A 14,853-nucleotide genomic window follows, 5' to 3' on the forward strand; every position below is an offset into this window, starting at 1 on the left:
CCCATCAAAAGACATTGGGGTTCAGAGTGTTCTTTATTCTGTTCTCCCACTGGCTGGGGATTTCAGTTTAATGAATTTCATGTTATGAGATAAAATTTAAGGGCACAAAAATCTGTAAGAGAGAAAGACTCTCTTAGAATCTGTCCAGATTTTTTTTTTTTTTTTCTGAGAGAAGGTCTCATTATGTAGTTCAGGCTGGCCTTAAGCTCACTTTGTAGCCCAGGCTGGTCTCAAATTCACAACGATCCTCCTGCCTCAGCCTCCTGAGTGCTGGGATCACAGGCGTGCGCCACCACGCACAGCAAGATATTTTCTATTCCTTAAATCCTATCAACCATACCAAATGGCTTCTCTCCTTAAATTATTTTAAGCTGGGTTTTGACCCAGTGAAGATGTTACTGTTTGCAGTATAATTAGACATCTAACTAATCTTTTCACATCAGCTATAAATAACTGTTTAATTAAAATTGTTACTTAAAGGAGACAGCAGCGTAAGATTATCTACCATTATAGTCAAAACTATTCAATTTTAATTTCCCCTTAATAAAAGTCTGGATCTGAGGCCACATAAAGACAGAGAAAATGAAAGGGCCGTCATTCCCCACTGTGTTACAGATACAGCAGCTCTTCTCCCACTCGGTCCCAGGACCAGCAGAGGAGTGTCAATGGGGATTATGTTAGAAGTGCTCCTCCTCCCACCTCATCTGGATGTGCTGTCTCAAACTCAGTGTGGGGTCCAGGGGTCTGTGTTTTAGTAACGCCTCCCCACACACGGGATTGTGGGGCGGGCTGAATCTGAGACTCACTATGCTTTCTCTAAAGAAATAGTGACCTTGCCAAATACTCAGCCCTCCCCACCTCCCCCTGTTCTGGCAGCACCACTTTATGGAGGCTTCTGGAAGACCCCAGGGATGCAGACAGAGCAGAGACACAGCCTGCCCTCCAGAAGTGCAGCGTGGGCTGGGGGACCAGCACCGACAACCAGGGCAGTGCTCCCTGCCCTTCTCCTTGGAGGATAGCATTCCCGGGGTGGAAAGTGCAAGCTCTGGGGTCTACTCGCTAGGTTCCTGGCTTCTCCACATCCATGCTGAGTGACCTGAGGCAAGTTCATTCACCCCCAAGAATGGGCACTAAGCCTCAGTTTCCCCATTTGCCTTTTCGGTGGGGATCACAGCAGTAGTCCAGTTGGGGGCTGTCATGAGATTTCAGTGAAAATGCATTCAAGGCACTGGGCACTGGGCACTGGGCACTGGCCTGGCACACAGGAAGGAGAACAGGCATCAGGGTCTGTTATCAGCAGTGTGCAGAGAGAACGTGAAAGAAGGCCGTGTCAGTCCTGCCAGGCCAGCAAAGCTTCCAGAGGGTGCGTGTTGGTTGGTCTGGGAAGGTGAGGCCCTGCGTATAAAGAAAGGGTGGAGGCCAGAACCAGGCACCTTTCTGGATTTCTCGGGCACCCTCCTCTGGACCTGTGATCCCCACAGGAACACGGGGCTACTGTTTTGTCCTTCTCCACCATCAGGCCCAACTCCTCTTTAAAATCATTTTACAGGTAGCTATGCTATTAGATTCCAGGGAGCCTACGAATCTACTAAGTGAATGGCTAAACTCTTCTGACTGCCTCCCCAGCCTCGTTCAGAAGTTCTGCCATGGGGAAGTCACCAAAGCCAACTCGGCACCCCAGCTTCTTACTACCCTGTTAAGTTTTCCTGGGGGCATTTTCCCACTGGCCTCTCCCCTGATCCCATTGCTGCTGGTGGAAGCGAGGGGCTCGGACATGAACGGGGGTTCCCTCTGGTTTCCCGCACAACCTTGTCCCAGAGGTCATTGCCCCCTTCCCACCCTGCACTTGGGGTCTGAAGCCAACTGCAACAAAGTTTGCATTTTTTCCCCAAAATAATTCTTTTCTCCTAAGTTTTGTTATTAGTTTAGAAAGCCCAGCACAACCAGAGCGCTGTGCCCTCTCTTCGCATCCATTCCCCCTTCTCTGCCAGGAACCTGGGCCTCACGTCCTCCTCCTTCTCTCCTTTTATTTCCATAGCTCCCTGATTGGAAAAGAGCGGCCCCCTTCTTCCTCCCCAACCCCACCATTGTCACCGCCAATTAGTGCATTGTCAGGACACACAATGGCGTTACTGTAGCCAGTGGAATGGGAGGCCTTTGTGCTTCTCCAACCGGCCGTGGGGGCAGTCAAGTTTCATTTAGGGGCTTAAAACACAAGACCAAGAAAAATGCTATCAGAAAAGCAGAAAGGAAAAAGGGGTGGGGGGCAAAAATAAAACAAAATGAAAAAGAAAGGAAAGAAAGAAAAAAAAGGAAAAAGGAGAAGGTGGAGATGAAGGGAAAGAAAAGCAAGCAAATGTTGAAAGGATAAAGAAACAAAAAATCCGCTATTCAGGAGTTAGCCCAAACTCCTGAAAAGCCCCGAGTGTTGCTACACACTGAAGTCCCCGCTTAGAACACAAAAAAGGCTCGAGCTTAACAGCAATTAGTAGGCTGCTTTGCTCAGAACACTGTGTGTCTTTAGAAGATTTTTCCAACTTTTATATCCCCCCCCCTCCACACCCCCATCTTCACCAATAAAGGAGAAGGGAGGAGGAAGGGAGGGGCTGGGAGGGCAGGGGCCGTGAGCCACCTTCCCCCCAGTAGTCTCCGATGGGGGCGATTCAGCCTTTCTCTTTGACAGGTAAATTGGATTTTATTCTCTAAAGCTTGTAACTAATTACAGAGGGTGTTTTTCTGTAAGAACATGACATATGGGTGTGTTTTAGAGTCACTGTTTTATTTGCTTCAAGTGCCTTTTGAGAAGCCCAGCCCTTTTTGCAGCCCAGAGGATGCCCCCAGGGGCCCAGGCCTTTCCAGGCCTCGGTTATGGATTTTGTTGTCGCAGGAAACTTTGCTGTCTAGGCACACTTTCCCCGTGAGTGGAATGAAAATCACAGCACAGATGGGGGTCTGCTGAAGAGGCAGCCTGCGCTGTGAGCGGGGCTGAGCCTCTGGTGTCAGGACACCTTCGTGTTGGTGACGTGCCCCTTGTCTTCCTCGCTGATCCCTAAAACCATCAGATGCCACTGCCCTGTTTGTCAGAGCTCACAGGATGAGGACTGCTACATGTGGGCAAAGGAGCCCCCTGAAGTTGGGCTGGACTCTTGGATGCTCAAGTTCCCTCTCACTCCCATTCTCCCAGCTGCTGCCGTCACACCCTCCTAGAACATTAGGTGGCACCAAGTCTGACTTGACCAACAGGGATATTCATGTGTTATTTAAAAACATTTCTGGAACAGCCTGATCTAATGGCGCCAGTCCACGCCTTTTTCACTCTGAATTGTGCTTTTATTCCCCTTCAAATGCACTGATGGTTTTTGCCATCAGACTGGACTCCCCGTCATCCCACGCTTGCCTTTTCTTTTTCTTTTGAGCCAAGGTCTCACTATACAATTTTGGCTGCTCTCAAACTTGCTATGGAGCCCAGGCTGTCTTGGATCTTGTGATCCTCCTGCCTCAGCCTCTCAAGTGCTGAGATTACTTTTTTTTTTTTAAGCTTTACAAATAAGCTAAGAGAGACAGCTGCTCCGTGCAGGGTTTGAAAGCAATCTCGCCCACCTTAAAAACAAACCCCAAAGAAGTTGTCCAGGACTGTCGCATTATTGTTTCCCCTCTTCTTGGTTTTTCCATCCACAGATGTTAAAATAAAGCAAAGTTGGGGTTACCTCAGGCATTTACTTGAGGCTGAGGGGGGCATCTAGGGATGTGAAGAGTGGAGTTGTAACACATATTCAGTGGCAGGTGGCATTGTCCCTTGGCAGGATGCGGATGGAAGCCTTGGTGTGACCACACGTGCACCATAGTCTCCGCGCCCCCTTGGCCTGCCAGGGAGAACGGGGAGAGCTTGCTCTGGGAGGGAGGAGCCCCGCGCTAGGCTCACACCGGCTGCCTCCCCTGTCTCCCATTGCCAGGGCGGTGTGGTCCGGCGCCCTCACTGTACTGGCTTCCTTTCTATCTCCTCCCTGTTGTGTGCGGAATTGTCCTGGGCCCTGGGGGGACTGCCTTGTCTCTCACTGGCTCCATGCCACCATCACCCCCAGAACACCCTGACTCAGCCAGGAAAGGAAAAGAGAAAGTGTGACAGGGACCCTAGGAATGTCACAGTACCCACGCCAAGAAATGGGAATCTGAAGAGGGCTGTCACGGAGCCAGGGATGGGTTAGCTTCCTCCGAACACTGTAGTTCTAGGCCTGCAGTGGAGAAAGGGCTTTATTTGGCCCCTGGATTCGGGTCAGAGAAAGTGCCTGGCTCTGTGGAAAAGAGAGTAAGAGGTCCTTGGCCGGTGGCGGGTACATCAGCCAACCTCCAGCCTTGGCCTTTTGCTCTGCGTGAGGTGCTGGGAGCCCAAGAACTCCCGAACCTGCCAAGAGGGAAGTGCAGGACACCTAATGGAGGGCGGCCCGGCCACCCGCACTCACCCCATCAATACCCCGCCCAAGTTCCTGGCCCACAGAGCTTTCAAGCTTCCGGAGCCCCCGCTCCTCCCAGCCTTCCTTCAGTGCCACCCCAACACGGCCTGGCCTCACCCCAGCCTGAAAGCTTCTTAGGGCTCCATTGCCTTCAGGACGCAGTTCAAGCTCTGAAGCACGATCGGAAATCCCTTGCTGATGCGGTCCCACCCTCCCTCTGGCTTCTTCCCCTGCCACGGCCGTGGCTGGCCTGGAGGCCCGCAGCATCTTCTAACTCATCACCATCTTGAAATGCTGAATAATTTTCAACCACAGTTTCCACAGACCGCTGTGGTTTGACTGCGTCCTCCAAAAGCACATGATGGAAACTAGTCCCAAAGAACTGTGTTCCAAGACAGGACCTTTGCAAGGTGACCGGCTAGGACATGAGGACCTAATGAGTGCTGGTTATGAAAGAGCTTGGGGCTGCAAGCTCAGACCCTGGCACACATGCAGCATGCCCTCTTGCCATTCCAGCTGCCACCACCGCACGACACAGCAAGACCCTTGCCAGCTGCCAGCGACACCTTGGCACTGAGCTTCCCAGCCCCCAGAACTGTTAGGGATGATTCTCTTCCTCCTACACTACTCAGTGCCTGTTAGAAAAACACAAAGCAGACTAAGATACCTTGCAAATGTGATGGTTCACATTACCCTGACACCAAACACCCTCTCATCCTTCGACAATTTTTGTAGTTCTGTTTTAAACATGTTTCTACCTTCTTGTCTACTAACAAACTTCTCACCACCCTCCAAAACTTTGCATATGTATATTCCGAGAATCTTCCCTGACTCCCCTCTCCAAGTAATTTATTGGCCTTTGGCAAATATCCACTTTTCAGCTTATCATAGCTTATTTTTATTTATTTCCTGCCTCAACTTAGAGGTTAGGAACTCCACTGGGGCAGAAATTGTGTCTTGCACAACACCAGTTTCTAAAGCTTGTTGGAGTGACCCTGAACCAAGTGATATATTTAAGAGAGAATATTATAAACTGTCATTAAGTTGTCACTCCAATCACCAAATCTGTGTTATATGTACGGATTTATCATGACTGTGTCCTCACTAGCCTTACTCGGGTCCCGTGAAGTCATAGTGCAACTCACTCCTGGGCTCAATTGGGCAGCCTCTGCTAAAAGTTTTCACTTAGAATAACACTGAACATTCTAGAATAACTTAGAACAGTGTGGAATGATGGAAGTACTTTATAGCTGCTCTGTCCAGCACAGTAGTCACTAGTCACATGTACCATGGAACACTTGAAATGTGTTCTTGGGAACTTAGTGCATTTGTTTGCATTTTAATTATGAGCCATGCATTGCTTAATGTTGGAGATATGGTCTAAGAAATGCATAGCTGGGCAACTTGCTCATTGTGTGAAATCATACAGTGTACACACACAAGCTAAGACAGCTATGATGTCACTGAGTGATATAATCTCATGAGACCACCATCGCATATGCAGCCTATCATCACAGACCAAAACGTCAGTGTGTGGCCCAAAACTTTACATGTAAATAGCCTTATATGGGTGGTAGTTCCCAGACTGGCTAGCACAGTTTCCCATGATGTTATGGATCCTTACCATGGGCCAAGGACCAGGTCAGATCACAAACCTTGTCACTACAGAAAGAGTTCTGCGCAAATCAGAAGCCCACGAGGGCTTTTCAAGGAGAAAGACCATCAGTGAAAAGGAAAATGGTCTTTTCTGTCTTGCCTGATCACTCTCAGAGAGCTCTCCACACACACTCTCCCAACCATCACAGTTTGGGACACTGCCTGGTGCAGATACACTCAGGCTTACCTGAGAAATGAGAAGACTAAAAGCCTTCCCCACCTCAGAGGGAAATACCTGTTGGGGTCAAGTATTTCTAATATGGTTACCAAGGGCAGTGAGATGAGTCTGCATTCCTTTCCTCGGGAGTTTTCAAAGGATTCCTGTTAAGGTGAATTATACTCGTCGCATGTCATGTGCAGCAGGGATCATAGTACTGGGCACAGTGCCAGCAGAGGGGTCATCAGAGGCTGGGTTGTTAAAATCTGAGTGTGCCTTTGAGCACACAGTAAAGGTCCAGCGGATGTACCTGGCCAAGTGGACAGCAAGCAGGACATTACTCACCTCCTTGGCTAGGCCAGGGAAGCAGCACTGTGAGGCTGGTCCCAAACCACTACCTACATGGAGGCATTTGCTCAGTGCCAGCGGGAGAAGCGGCTAGAAGGATGCAGCCCACAGGCCTGGCTTGGTCGCCATGTGAATTCCAACTGCCCCAAAATAAATGTAAGCTAGGCAGTGAGGCAGGCTGCTCCACCCCTACACTGTACACAGAGACCACTGAAGCTGTTTGCTCAAATCAAGACCCTTCTTTCGAGGTAGATCGGGTTACTCGGCAAGGTGATTACTGCCTCTAATGGTCTGCAAACAGCTTCCCAACTGTTAACACTCCAGCCTCTGGCCACAACAAGTCTATGGGCAAAGACATGCACCGCAGGAGCTCAGGGGTTTGCGGGTGCTCACAGGCCGGCAGGAATGAGGGGGGTCCTGCGCCAGCCGACCTCTGACACTCAACTCCAGGCTGAGCGCTCAGCCTTCCCTTGGAGCCCTTCTCCCACCTCTGTGGGCTTAATCCTCAGGAGGCGCTGAGGTAAGCCAGAGGCTAGAATTCTGAGGCGAGGCAAATAGTGTCCCACAGAGTAAGGAGAGGGAAGAGGCAGGATTAAGAGGCACTAAATCCTTCCTGCCTGTCAGGCTTTGAGTTCTCGGGCCTCCACTGCCCATCAGTGTGAGCTTCAGCAAAGGACTTCCGTTCTCTATGCCTCAGTTTCCTGTCAACGAGTGGTATCTACTAGAACAGTAGGATATCCACCCTGTAATGTTGTGGAGCAAGTTATAGATAATGCATGGAGAGCACATAGCAAAATACCCAACACACAGAAAATAGTAGCTGCTGTTATCGCTTTAATAGTATCTCAGCATATGTAGATAGTGTTCATAAACTATAAGTCCATTTATCAGTATTATGCAATGTTGAGTAGCTTTTTTGTGGATTTTTGTGTTTGATGGATATCAAAAGTGGCATGAGAATCCAGGTGTGGAGGCACAACTCTGTAATCTAAGCACTCTGGGAGGCCGAGGCAGGAAGATTGCAAATTCAAGCCCAGCCTGGGCAATTTAGTGACTGACAAAGACCCTGTCTCAAAATAAGAAAATTTTTTTAAAAAAAAGATATAGCTTTTGTACAGAATACAGCTTAGTATAAAAGCCCCACAATCCTCAGTACTGTTTAAAAACAAAACATCATAAGGAATGTCATGGTTATGCAGATTCTCAAAAGTAGTCCCTCTTTACACATCACTGACCTAACCTGAGGGGCCCACACAGCCCCACCTCAGGCCTCAGCCCAGGACAGGTGAGTGTGGCAGGCTCCGTGGCAGTGGAGAGGCAGCTGCCCATTAAACAGTGTCCCCTGAGGGGCTGATGGGGAGCTGGACTCTGTGGGTCCTTCACACTGTGCCCTTTAGAAACACGTGATCTCTCCAGAACATTCACTTGCCAATAGCGGCGTCTATAAAACCTTTCCAAGTGTTAAACTGTTACTGTTTAATGAAAGGACGGGAAATCGTTGAGACCCAGAAGTGGCTGCTTTAAATCTCATTGCCTAAGGTACAGCAAGCCTTCCCTTAGGACCTGCTGTCATTCTGAGAGACTGAGGCAGGAGGACAGCAAGTTCAAGCCCAGCTTGGGCAACTTAGTGAGACCATGTCTCAAACTAAATTTTAAAAGTGCTGGAAATGTAGCTCAGTGTGAAGGCCCTGAGTTCAATGTTCAGTCCCCACCCAGTACCACAAAACGGGGTGGTGTATCTAAAATGCTACTGCATGGAATCAGGAAGAAAGGTAACTCAGAGGTGAGACTGTAATAATTAATGTTGCTCACTTCTTTACTTCTGCAGAACTACAGTTTGCAACAGTCGTGCACCTACCTTTATTCTCATCTATCAAGTATAGATAGAACCTAGAGTTTAAGTGTACAGTTTGATCACTTCCAACAAGTGAGCAAAGCCACACAACACACACCCCCTCAAAGCATGAAATGCTTTCAAAACATGGAACCCCCAGAAGTTCCTTGTGCCCCCTTTCTTCTGATTGCCTCCTCTTCTTGTGTTTTTCCTCTAATTTTCTGATCCCTGCAAACAAACACTAGTCTGGTTTCTGGCTTTGCTTGTTCTAGGACTGACAGAATCCGCAGTGTGTGAATTTGTGTTGGTTTCCGGCTTGCGGCGTCACGTCTACAGATTCATGCGTGCTTTCAGAGGCAGCAGTATCTGTTCCTCTTCATTGATGAGTAATGTTCTACCGCACGGGCCTCCCCTTCAGGTATCGTCTGTTTGTGTGCACCAGGCTGTCTGCAGGCTTTGGGTGTTACAAACGGGATGCAGATAATGTCTGAGTGTTTCTGAGGTCATATGTTTTCTGTCTCTCCGAGTAAATATCTAAGCATGGAAGTGCTAGACTAAAGTAGGCTGTCTGATTTATTTTTACGGTTACTCAGGGTCTCACGATGCATGGCCACAGGGAGGTAAATGTAAAAAGAGTCTGGGGACAAGGACAAGCCAGTGTGAAGAGGAGGAAGCTGTGTTTTAGACTAGAAGATGCCGGGGAGGCAATATTCTGCCGTCACAAGACCTGCCCCCAGCCCGGGCTCTCCTCAGGACCAGTTCTGAGTCTTCATCTGGAAAAGAGGAACAGTAATGCTCAGGAGATGGAAAGAAGCGGGCACTTTCAGGTGGAGGCACAAGAGTGGGGAGGGGCGTTCTCAGACCCCTGCTCTGACTTTGAGTGGGGACACATCGTTGCTGGCCCCATCCCCGACCACAGCTCATAAAAGACACTGCTCATACTGGCTGTGTGGACGCAGGTAGGAAAGATTCAGAGTGTTCTGTTTAGTTTCCAGCTCACAACTTACAGGAGCCAGTTTCCTGTCTTTGGGGCCTACTCTTCCTCCCTTCATAATCCAGAGGCTGTGGGTGCCAAGCCCAGATCTCCAAAGCTGATAGCATCTTGAGCTGGGGTGGGAGGAGCTCGGGTGAAGTCAGAAGCGGGGCTCACACGGAATGGTCAAAAGAGCCCTGGTGAGTGAGTCACTGGTCTCAGCTACGCTGCTCCACAGTTCTCCCGCCCTGTGGTCAACCAGCAACCGGGTGAGCTGGGCTTTCCCTGTGTCTCTCCAAGTCTTGGGTACAGCAAGGGTCCACTGCATATGGCACCACCCTCCCTGTGACTTCCTGGTGGGGAGTAGAGAAGCAGAGGCAGTGTTTTTAAGGCAGTGCAGGAGGCTGAACTGCCCAAGTGACCTAATGCTGGGATCGTTATTTCCAGAGTGTTAGGTTTGCCTGCTGCCAACTCCAATCTGAGCCTCAAAATCCTCATTCCCCTCGTGGAACCTTTCTCTTTGTTTATAGGCAGGAACACTTTCCCCCTAAGTCCCTGCCTCTGGCAAGATTTTCAGCACTGGCAAGGCAGACAACGCATGGCTCCAAGTAGAGGCTCAGAGAGGAGAAAGAGAAAGAGGAGGATGTGACCAATATTACTTCACGGAGTTACCCCTCCTGGGCATGACCTGTCTGTGACTCTGATGACAATAATGTTTCCTGGGTCTATTAGCTCCTGTTTGATCAAGACAACTCGCTATTGTTTTTGTTCCTTGTTCACAAAAGCATGATCTTGGGGGAGAGAAGCATTGGTGGCTGTGGGAAGAGCCCCTGCAGGAGGGAGGTGGAGACCTTGGCCTGAATACACTCCAAGGCCTGAGCAGAGGGGCCGTCTGACCGCCTTTGGATCATTGTGGCGTGGGAGCAACACAGGCACTTTTGTTTGGCTTCAAGAAAATGAAAATGAACATAACCTAAGAGGTAGGCCTGGCTTCTAGTCCTGGACAACCACTAGCCCAGGTAGGCTGAACAAGACTCCTTACATCTGAACCCTTCAGGGAGCTGCCATCCACCCACACATATAAAGCACTACCACCATAAGGACAGGGATGTTGGCATTATAAGTTATGGTGAGAGTTCCTGAGGAATAAGGCTTAGGAAGGAGAGAAGGGCGACTCAAGCACCTCTGCAGTGGCTACTTCTGGTCTCTTCCAGTCTACTCTCTCAATATATCCTTCATTCTAGTTCCCCATCTAAATGGAGCAGTAGCCTCCCCTCTCTTCTCTTTTCCCCTCCCTCCCTCGCCCTCCCTCTCCCATTCCCTCCCCCTCCCTCTCCCACTCCCTCTCCCTCTCCCTGTCACATTTCCTATTTCCTGTCTGCTGTGCCCGTACCCTAGAGGGTCAGATGGCCCCTGGCCAGTCAGGAGGCCCAGGTGGAGAGTGTGTGATGCAGGCCTGGGCCTGGCGTATGTGGAACTGGGAGAGTTGCTCAGTCTCAGGTTCCCTTTGTGTAAATGGCAGCCCTACCTTCCTTGGAGGTTTCTTGTGACAGTGAAATACAGAGTGTATTTCAGTATAATGCTCGCCCCTAATAGGTACTTGAATGTTTGAAAAACAGCACAGAATGATCATCAATAGATGTCTTGGGGGAGCTGTGAAAATAACACATTCAGAGAAGTGTTAGATATGGCAGAAAAGGATCCATGAATTTAGGGACTTTGACTGTCTTGCTTACCTGATACAGTGCCTGGCCTACAGGTGGCACTTGATAATGAACCTGTCCAGTGAATGATCCCATATGGAAGGCACTGGAGGGCAAACTGAAAAGTCCGGTGATTGTTCTGTCCTTGTGTTTAACTAACACTTGGTAGGTGGTAGGCACCATGGCAGCAGCGGGAAAGATGAAGAAGCCAGACGTGCCATCCTGGGAGGCCACAGACAAGGAGGTGTTAGGGCTGTAGGGGGCTGGGGAGCGGATGAACTGGAGGAGGAGGAGGAAAGCCGTGGCTCGACAGGACCAGGCAGCCTGTAAGTTGGTCAGAGGTACCAGGCACACTCTCAGCATGAGGAGGAAGGAGAAGAGCTCAAGGTCAACCAGGGCTTTGTCGTGGGTTCTCCAGCCACACAGTTGGCCGTTGGAGACAGAGCCTCCCGGGCATGTGCTGCGGTTCCGAGGTGCTCTGCCTGTGAGGAGGAGCCTCCCTCCTTTCCAAGGGCAGGACCAGCCTCAGAGCCGTCCTCAGACCGGGCTCCCAGCTCTCCCAGAGTCTGTAGAGCAGGGCTTTCCCCAGGGCCCCTGGAAGTGGGCAGAGACTTTAACCACCCCGTTTCCTGCTTAACTAAAAATTCTGTCCTGCTCACAACAGGGGAGACTGACCTCACCTCGGACTTCAAATGTAAAGGACAGTTTTCCTGTGAAGCATACGATGCCACAGCCTGAGACCTGAGGCTTGAAGGCTTTCTAAAGGAAGTAGGAATTGAGAGGTGCTCAGAGCAGCTGAAAGGAACAGAATATTAAACAAGAATCTTCCACCACATAACCCGAGTTTTAATCTCCATCTCCTTAATGTGCCATTAGCTGTTCCCATCTTGTTCCATTTTATTGATTTATTTCTCCCCCTATGCCCCTCATGTTGGAGATTTTGATCTATCCATCTATTTAACAATCACCCATTGAGTGCCAACATGCTGGAGACACAAAGACAAACAAGACTGGATTCTAGCTCTCCAGCTTGGCAATAGTACCTAAAAAGCTAAGGGTTATTACAGGCTTTGACTGAGCAATTTCACTTCAAAGAATTTATGTTCAAGATATAGTAGCAGGGGTGCCAAAACTCATATGTAAAAGGGTAATCCCTGGACCATTTAAAATTTTTAAAAGTCCAAAGTTAGGAAACAACACAGATGTCCACCAATAGGGAACAGATGAAATACATTATAATAAATCTAAACAATAAAATGGTATAAATGTGCAAAAAGGATCAATCTTTATGGAATGATGTGGAAAGATCTCCAACAAAGATTACTTAGTGAAAAAATTTAAATTATGTTGCTTTCTTTTTAAAAATTTTAATTATATGTGTACAAAGACAATTTAGATTCTACAGCTAAACTGTCCAAGGAGTGGATCTTGAACACTTAAATTGTGGCTGAACTGAAATGTGCTATATGTCTAAAATACACAGCAGATTTTGAAGACTTAATACAAATGCAGGAATGTAAAATATTTGAATAATTTACCTTGAGTATATTTTGAAATGGTAATATTTTAGATATGGGGTTAAATAGAGTATATTAACATTGATCTCACCTTTAAAATTCTTTTTCTTGCAGTGTTGAGGATCACACCCTAGGCCTTGTGCACCCTCGGGGAGTGCTATGCTATTGGGCCCCACCGCTAGCTCTTTAGTTATTCCCTAAATTGTTCAGGGATTCTCTAACTTGCAATCCTCCTCCCTCAACCTCAGGTAGCTGGGGTCACAGTTGTGCACCACCATGCCCAGCTGTATTTCTTTTTAATGTGACAATAAGAAAATGTCAGACTACATCTGTGGTTCACACTTCCTTCTGCTGGACAGCGCTGTGCCAGAAAAGGGCGTGGCAGTGAGAACCTGGGCTGAATCCTGTTGTCCCTAGTGCGGGTGGAATCCCGCCCTGCACACTGATTTAGGAATCCCGTGTGGCTGCTGACAAAGACTTTTCTTTGACCATGCTGAATTCATCTCCTCCAAGTCCTCTGCTACACTGGGCCGGCCTTGGACTTCTCTCTGTCCTTGTAGAATCAGGATAAGCAAGAACCCTGCTCAGTTGGGGTAGTGCAAATCCCTGCCCTCGCTCTCACACCATCCTGGCCGACCTCCAGCAGGAATTCAGGGGAAGTCTCCCAGCCAGACTATGCCTTCCTGATGCTTCTTAGTGACACTCCACCCCCCGCTGACCCCCTCTCGGTTCCTTGATAATAAACCAGCACTGTCCTTGTTGGATTCAGAGCGGAGCCCAGTCTCTCTCCCCCACAAGTGCCTATACTCATGTGACAGTCCTCATTTTATTTATTTCTCTCTTTTTTTTGGCACCAGGACTCGAACTCAGGACCTTGCGCTTGCCAGGCAGGCGCTTGTACCGCTGAGATATATCCCCGGCCCAGTCCTCATTTTAAAAAGGCACAGTTTTCATTAACAACCATAGTGACTATTTTTTTCTTTAGCCCTGTTTTCCTGCTATAAGGGCAAAGTCAAATGGTTGCGACACATTGTATAATCAAAAGCCAAAAATATTTACTATTTAGCCCTTGGCAGGACTTTTCTACAAAAATCTACAGAAACCACTGTCTACCATGATTACCTTCAGGGGTTGAGATTAAGGCAGATTCTTAGACCCCCACTCCCACCCCACACACACACTGAGAAAGTATTTTTTTATCAGCAGGAGAGAAAAACAATTAAAAGAACTTTAAAAACCTCCCCTCAAGGGGTACTAGCAGGGGGATAGCAAAGTAAATAAAGAATCAAGAAAAAGTACAAGGTCCCTGCTAGACATGTGGAATGTCAAGTAGACATGCATATTGTCATAACAGTCAGTGGTTACTGAAAGGTCACTAGATGTTGGCCGCTGTGTCCACAGTGTATTTGTCCCTCTAGCTGGAGGGGAGGGGCTGGTTCGGATGCAGACTGCCAGGAAGTCCACGCCCCTCTATAAAACAGAGCAGTGTGCACACACTCTCTCCCATATACTTTATTTTATTTATTTTTTTATTTTTTTGGTTTTTCTCCGGTACCGGTCTCCCATATACTTTAAATTGTCTCTAGGCAACTTATGTACCTAAGGTAATGCAAATTACACATAAATAGTCGATATATTGTACTGTTTAGGGGAAAATGACCAGAAAAAACTACGTGTTAAGCACAGCTGAAACTTTTCAAATATTGTTGATCTGGGGCTGGTTGAATCTGAGGATGCGGAACCTGCAGATATGGAGGGCTGGCTGTAATACTTTTAATTCATTTAACTAGCTAAATGTCACCTCACTTAATCATGGCACCCTCACCTTACGGTTGACGAAGCTGAAGCCCAGAGGCACTAAGGAACTTGCTCAACTAAACAAACCCAAGCTCCCAGCCCCGTTGGGCTTTACTGGAGAGTTGGCTTGGGGAGGCAGAGCCCGGAGGACTGAGGAAGCCCTGTGCTATCATCACTTTCCGGGCCCGTTTCTCTAAATCGCATTTCCTGTTATGTCCCCAAACAGTCTCGTGCCCAGGACAGGCAGTGTGGAGCTGCCTTTTTCTGGAATGTACTAAATGCTTGTTAAAAAAGAAAATCTTTTTATTGTGAGCATAACCTGGTTGTAAACTACTACAATCCAGAAGCAGAAAAACATCCTGCCTCTCCCTCCCCGCATCCTGGTCGCAGACCTGGGGGGAAGCCTCGGGCTTCATT

The sequence above is a fragment of the Chinchilla lanigera genome, unplaced genomic scaffold, assembly GCF_000276665.1.
Source record: "Chinchilla lanigera isolate Chin_1 unplaced genomic scaffold, ChiLan1.0 scaffold00056, whole genome shotgun sequence".
In the NCBI taxonomy this organism is placed as follows: Eukaryota; Metazoa; Chordata; class Mammalia; order Rodentia; family Chinchillidae; genus Chinchilla; species Chinchilla lanigera.